The sequence below is a fragment of the Marmota marmota genome, unplaced genomic scaffold (assembly GCF_001458135.2).
Source record: "Marmota marmota marmota unplaced genomic scaffold, marMar, whole genome shotgun sequence".
Classification (NCBI taxonomy): Eukaryota; Metazoa; Chordata; class Mammalia; order Rodentia; family Sciuridae; genus Marmota; species Marmota marmota.
The window spans coordinates 32,643,546-32,651,048 of NW_026000016.1; the positions used below are offsets into that span (position 1 = coordinate 32,643,546).

A 7,503-nucleotide genomic window follows, 5' to 3' on the forward strand; every position below is an offset into this window, starting at 1 on the left:
AAACTAACTTATGAGAAAAATAGGATCCAGACAGAAAGAAAATGCATTTCATTTTCTACTACCAAAGGTAAATGAAATGTGTTTAACCATGATTCCAGCCATTAATTCCCACTGAATGTGATCTGTGACACTCCCACAGGCAACCACTCCCTCTAAACCGTAGCAGTGAGTGTCCTGTTACTGACCACAGAGGCAGAAGGGACCACCACTCACAGTACCAGGTGGCTGAGGATGAGGCATCCTTTCCTGTTACTTTTATATGCTTCTAGCTACACTTCACAGTTTCTAAAGGTCTGAGCACAGAGAATTCTGTTGGGGATTGAAGTAGGAGAAAAACAATAAAGGGAAACCAATATCCATCTTTTAAGGTAAATCTGTTACACAGCAAACTTCAGATTCCAGAAAAAGTCAGATTAATATTCTCTGGTTGAACATATTCTTCTGTATTGGAAGAAAGGCTGCCCGGATATTGCCAGTTCAGGGCAACCAAGAGCATGAGAAATGACAGATAAATGAGGGAGTCCTGGATTTGGGAGATCAGCTGACATTTGGGAGAGGATTCATCTTGTTTGACTGGGAAATGGGTCTGATTTGGAGATTCTATGATAAATCTCTTCATAGGCTGATCTTTTATTAGCATTGACAGCTTATAACTTTGACAACTGGCACAAGGTGGCATTCATGGCTAGGGTTACTGCTTGCCCTTTCCCAATCTTCACTGCCTGGTTGAACACCTGCTGATTACTGGCAGCCAAATCAGCAATGCCATGAGAGTGGAATAACAGAAGTTAAGCACCCTCTGGTATCTGAGTCTGGAAAGGTAAATAACAACATCTGGAACGTGGTGCACGGCACTGATTACAAGTTCATTCAGGAAAATGAATCGATATTCTCTGGCTTAGCAAAATGCTCCAACTTCTTAATGTATCTGCTTCAAATCTCTTGAGGCCCAAATTCTCCCTTCTTACTAGTCCTCTGGAGAATCATGAGTGATATTAGTTTTCTAAAAAAATAGACCCATAGACTTGGCAGGCTCTAGGTCCTCACCAACTAGCAACTCCTAGTATTTACTTCAAACACATTTGATAGATGTTAATTATGAAAACTTGTGTTCAGACTTTAATAGTTTTTATAAGAAGTTTAAAGAATGGACTTCAGAACTATAGCTATGTTTTACTAATAAAATTATTACCAGCAGATAACATAATTTCAAGGACAAGTTTTTTTTTAAAAAAAGTGTGTAACAAATACCAATTATAATATTGAAGCTGCTAAATTAATTTATTTGAAATATTTTTGCTTCTATTCAGTTCCTTACAATGTGAACTTTTGTTTTTCAAAATGTAGGGGAATGAAGCCCAGAAACCCTGCTCCTCGAAGAGTTACTCAGTAGAAGCCATGTGAACATCTGTTAAAAAAAAAAATCAGTGCAGAGTGATAGATGATGACCCCCAAGGTCTTGTGATAGTTGATTCACATATCATACAAGACACGATTTTTTGTGATGGCTTACTTCCAGTCAGCTGCCACCAATACTTTGCTCCCTCAACAAGCACCCTGTTCCTCATGAAGGAGTGAAGTCTTTTCCTCCCCTCTCAAAGCTGGGCTAAGGTGAGACACCTGCTTGTCCAATACAACATGGAGAAATTGAGGTTCTCAAGCCAACAGGAGTAAGCTAGAGGAATTTTAAATTATTTTAATAAAATATAGTTTATTCACTACAGTTTTAGAAACTAGAGAGAATTAAAGCAAAAAGACCTATACAGAAGTGACAAAATAAAACTATGTCCTAAATAATGCCTGAATGAATGTTACATACTTACCTGTCCTAAAGTTATCTTTTATCATACCTTAGTATTATAATATTTATGCTTTTATATTCCCTTTTTATTGAACTCCTTTATCCTTACTTGGAAACTACTAATTAAAAATTAAAAGACACTGAGTTTTTAGCCAGGCACAGTGTTGCATGCCTGTAATCCCAGCAGTTCAAGAGGCTGAGGCAGGAGGATCATGAGTTCAAAGTAGCCTCAGCAACTTATCGAGGCATTTAGCAACTTGGCGAGACCCTGTCTCTAAATAAAATATAAAAAGGGCTGCAGATGTGGCTCAGTGGGTAAGCACCTCTGGGTTCAATCCCCAGTACCAAAAAAAAAAAAAGACATTGAGTTTTCAGAACTTTTTCCCACCTTACATGTCATTGATTATTGTAAATATTTATTGTTTTAAAAGCTCTAAAAAATTCCAACTTTATTTAGAAAACAAGGAAATCTGTCGCACAGTTAAAATAAGTGTCACACATTAGCCCACAGATACTTTTTGTTTTTCTTGTTTGTTTTTCGACAGGTTGTCGTTGTGTTAACCTGAACTTGCTGCCTTCTCAAGTATCTGGAATCATAGGTAAGCAACACCAAGGCCAGCTATCTTGTGTTTTTACTTTCATGATAATGTCTTTTTATTCTTGTATTCAATTTCAAAGGTCATTTGATCATATTTTAAACACATATTAAAGAATAGATAAACCTGAGTGTGAGGCGATGGGTTAGTTGAACTATGTTAGATTTGTGTTTTCCCAGTCTTTTTATCTGCCAAACCACACTCACAAATTAAACAGCTGTTTTAATCCATGCTGCTCAAAAGCAAAAGAATCTCTAAACTTCCTTTTATAATGCATTTTACTAACGCCAAAATCTTAAACTAAACCACTTGAATACTGTGTTTATTGGCTTAAGTTCTTTAGAGCTTGATGGAGGTACTATTTGTCACTACAAATTTCTTCTCTATCATGTGTGAAGCACGAGAGAATAGACATATAATTCTCTCTTTCTGAAAATCGGTCTCAGGGTAGATCCACTTCAAAAGCTTAGAGTCCAACTTTGAAGTTCTCTCCACTTCAAAAGCTTTGCCTTGAAGTGTGTTGTGGAAAGAAATGCACGGAAGGACGTCCTGAATATTAAGATTTATTAAGAATTACTTCCTGTTGTGAAAAAATAGAAGCAAAATAATAAACGGGGTGTCATTCTGAAAGGAAACTTGAAGAGATATAGAAATCAAATTCTCCTTTACCAAAAAAAAAAAGTTTATTTTTAAGGGTGTCAGCATGCTTTTTCTTCACAGCTTTATTCGATTAGCAACCAAGAGGTACAAGTTATTCATCCTAAACAAGACAATATTGCAAATGGTTTAAGTATTTTTTAATCCTAATAAAATTTTAAATTGCATTAAAGAAAAGAACTGCACATAAAGCCAAGGGTAAAAAAAGAGTAGTGCTATTTGCCTTTGTCATCAAATTAGTTTAGAAATATTTAAAATATTTAGAAACAATTGAAAGTGCTACTTTATGAGATATGGAGTAGCACAGAGATAGTATAAAAGAATATATGCCATTTATTCTTTATTTAGGAGACACACCTAACCTGTAGTAGTAGTTCCATAAATACAGAAGTATTTCTTTGTCCATTGATATGGCTCTAAATTATTGAGTGCCAGCCACGGTGTAAGTGCTCAGAACACATTTGCTAAAGAAATGAATGAATCACTAATAAATCAGAGAGAATACTGAGAAAGGATAGCAGAGTGATTGCATAACAGAACATTACAGTTGTTCACAGATCATGAACATCTAGACCTGGAAGAAATCTCCAGAAATTACTGAGATCTTTGCTCCTCAAAGTGTGGTTTGCAGACCAGCAGCAGCTGCATCACCTGAGAGTTTGTTAGACATGCATATTCTCAGAGCCCATCCAGATGGCTTAGATCAGAGTCTGCATTTTGGCAGGTACAATAACGTTTGCAAAAGTCCTGACTTAAATTATTCCGGCCATAGCCCTACTATGGAACATAGGCATGCCTGATCATTTATTATAGCGTAGGACAGAAATGAAAGAGGCCTTTGGGAAACTGATCCCCTAATTGATACTCATAACGAATAGTTTCTATGAGGAGTAGGCACAGGACAAAATAAAAAAGAAGACAGGCTTGGTGACACATGCCTATAATCCCAGTGACTTGGGAACTTGGGGCAAGAGGATCACAAGTTGAAAGCCAGCCTGATCAATTTAGCGAGGCCCTAAGCAACTTAGCTAGATCCTGTCTCGACATAAAAAAATTTAAAAGTCTGGGCATGTAGTTCAGTTGGGTAGAGTGCCCCTGAGTTCCATCCCCAGTGCAGTAAGAAAAGAGAAGGGATGGGCGGTGAGTTTCTGGTCATAGCCTAAGTAAATGTCAACAAAATATGGTTGAAGACCAAGGAGAAGTATTTCACAATAAGAAAAAATAGCAGTGGTCCCATCAAGCAGGTTTCTTATCAGTTCAAAAGAAGGTAGGTACCCTCTAGTTCCTTGGAAGGTCCATATAGATAGATTACAGAGCTTCAGACACTGAGCTGAATATTAGAGAAGGACTCTGGGGTTGGTGTGATAAAAGGAAGGAGTAAAAGAAGATGGGAGGGAAACAGGTAACCAAGGGAGAAGCAGGGAGAAAGAGAGAGGAAGGATCTAAAAAAGGTATGGGGGTGGGGCGAACAGAAGTAACCTCAGGAACCAAGAGGAAAAACAGTTCTATTAAAGATCTACTGTGTGACAGACACTGAGCCAAGTGCTTTGAATATAGTATCCAATTAAATCCCATACCATATTCATTATTATCGGAACACTAGAAGTGAAAAGATAAAACTGAAGCTGAGAGAACAAAAAGAACATAAACAATCACTTCACAGGAACCACATATGAGCAATAAAAATTCAAAGAGCTCAGGTTTATGAGAAATCAGGGAAATATAAACCAAAACCAAATGAGATCCCATTTTCTGCATATGTGTTAATAAAAATGAAGATTACTGACAATACCGAAGATAGCAGATGCAGATCAGTAGGAACTCCTACATATTGCTTGTGGGAATATAAATTGGTATAATTGTTGCTATGGTTTAGATGTGAGGTGTCCCCCCGAAAAAAAAAAAAAACTCATATGAAATACAGTGCAAGAATTTTCAGAGGTGAAATGATTAGATTGTGAAGTATAACCTAATTATTGGATTAATCCACTGATATAGATTAACTGGGTGGTACATTTAGGCGAGGTTGTAGCTGAAAGAAATCAGTCATTATGAGCATGCCTTTGGGTTTACATTTTGTCTCAAGTGAGCAGAACTCTCCCTCTGCTTCCTTATTGCCATGTCCTGAGCTGATTTTCCCCTCCATGCCCTTCTGCTGTGATGTTCTTCTTCACCTTGGGCCCAGAGTTATTGGGTCAGCCAACTATGGACTGAACCTCTGAAACCATGAGCCCAAATAATTTTTCTTCCTCTACCTTGTTCTTGTCAGGTCTTTTGGTCACAGTGATATCAAGTTGACTAAAACAATCACTTTGAAAAAAACTTAGCATTATCTTGTAAAGTTGATGTTCATACCTTTCAACCTAGCAATTCTATCCTTAGGTGTATACCTTAGCTAGAGACAATCTTACAAACGTGAACAAGATGAGATTGACAAGAATCTCCATAGCCACACTGCTCTTGACAGAAAAAAAAAATACTAGAAAATGTATGTTGAATAAAGAGCAGATAAATAAATTGTGGTACATTCATACAATACAATACTGTGGAGCAATGAACAGGAATGAATTGGAGCCACATTGAGCAACTTGGATTTATTTTTGCAGCATACTGAGAGTAATAAGCAAGTCTTAAACACAACATATAATACAAAATCTTTGCTTTAAAGATTACAAGCAATGCTAAAAGAAATGTTGAAGCAAATGTGAGTGCTAACATTCCCAACATATAACCCCACTGGTTCAAGGAGCCACAAGCCAAGATATTGTAAGCTGAGCTGTGATTTCCTGTAAGTACAGTATTATGTACTGAGTTTTCATATCACACTCAAGGAAATGACAATAATGTACAAACATGCATTTTTACAACCATGGAATATGTAAAACAACAAAATATAAAACTACGTTGGAAACGTTCCTTTTGTGGGGGTCAGTTCTGTAATCAATTTGGACGATGTGGGCTCTATCAAATCATGTCCAAGGATGTGTCTCTTTCCTGATGAATCTCCCTCTAATGAAAACATTCTTTCCTCCAAGGAACTTTGATCTGCCTTCAAAATGAAGGTCATCCTTTCCGTAATTCCCATTGCCCATGTGATGCGCATGAATGCCTCCAGCTTTTGAACAGTAAAATGATAAGAGGGTTAGGAAGGGAACAGAGGGGAAGAGAGATCAGTTTCCATAGTGACTTCTTCAGAGTGACCAGTAGCTGCAGCAGAACAGCTGTTGAGCCTGGGGTGCTTTCTTTAGACTCATTCATAAATAAGAGTCAAAGTCAGCATAATAAATAGCATGAAAACAGCAGTGGAGGAGGATGGCTGGGTAAAATGAAAGTTAAGAATGTCCTATGCCAGTTCGTGACATGAGGTGCACCTGTTTATCCATATCCTCGTCTCTAGATTTAAAAATTAAGAAACAAGGGCTGGGGTTGTAACTCAGTGGTAGAGCGCTTACCTGGCATGTGTGAGGCACTGGGTTTGAGTCTCAGCACCACATAAAAATAAATAAGTATATAATAAATAAATTAAATAAAAGTCAATCAAAAACTAAAAAAAATTAAAGTAAGAAACAAAATGGGATAAATCCATACATAGTTATACATTCTAAACAAGGGGGAGAAATGAATTACAGTAGATGGGGTAGAGGGAGAAGAGGGAAGAGGAGGGGAGGGGAGGGGGGATAGTAGAGGATAGGAAAGGCAGCAGAATACAACAGACACTAGTATGGCAATATGTAAATCAGTGGATGTGTAACCGATGTGATTCTGCAATCTGTATACGGGGTAAAAATGGGAGTTCATAACCCACTTGAATCAAAGTGTGAAATATGATATGTCAGGAACTATGTAATGTTTTGAACAACCAACAATAAAAATTTTTTAAAAAGACCTAGAAATGTTAGAAATATGACTCCAAGTTTATCAAGTGATAAAACACAGAACTTATTTGAAGAGAAAGGAGTTTCAAAAAACATCAGAGGTCAGTGATGTAGCCCTACACATAAAGCTATTGGATATAAAAATAAGGACTGGTGGCATGTATTAGTCTAAGTCACTTACCTCCATCGGGCTAGCCAAACAAATCAACAGAGAGCTGGAGTCAGCCTGTACCACTGGTTTTCCAAGGCTGCATTACAGCTTTTCAGCATATTTCCACCATCATGGAAGGAAAGGAAAAGTTGATCCATGTCTATGTTGACATGAGAGCTGCATGGAAATGAAATATAATCATCTACTTCTAGTTCTTCTGCTTTTGTTCCACAAACCACTTCAGCTGAACAATTTATAGGGTCTGAGCTTCTTTTTTTTTTTTTTAATATTTATTTTTTAATTCTTGGTGGACACAACATCTTTGTCTGTATGTGGTGCTGAGGATCGAACCCGGGCCGCATGCATGCCAGGCAATCGCGCTACCGCTTGAGCCACATCCCCAGCCCCGGGTCTGAGCTTCTT

At 37.6% G+C, this 7,503-nt stretch overlaps 1 pseudogene; it reads right to left on the bottom strand.

Moving 5' to 3' along the window:
• Positions 1–391: 391 nt before the first annotated feature.
• On the bottom strand, positions 392–7,116 carry LOC125618556 (annotated as a pseudogene).
• Positions 7,117–7,503: the final 387 nt, after the last annotated feature.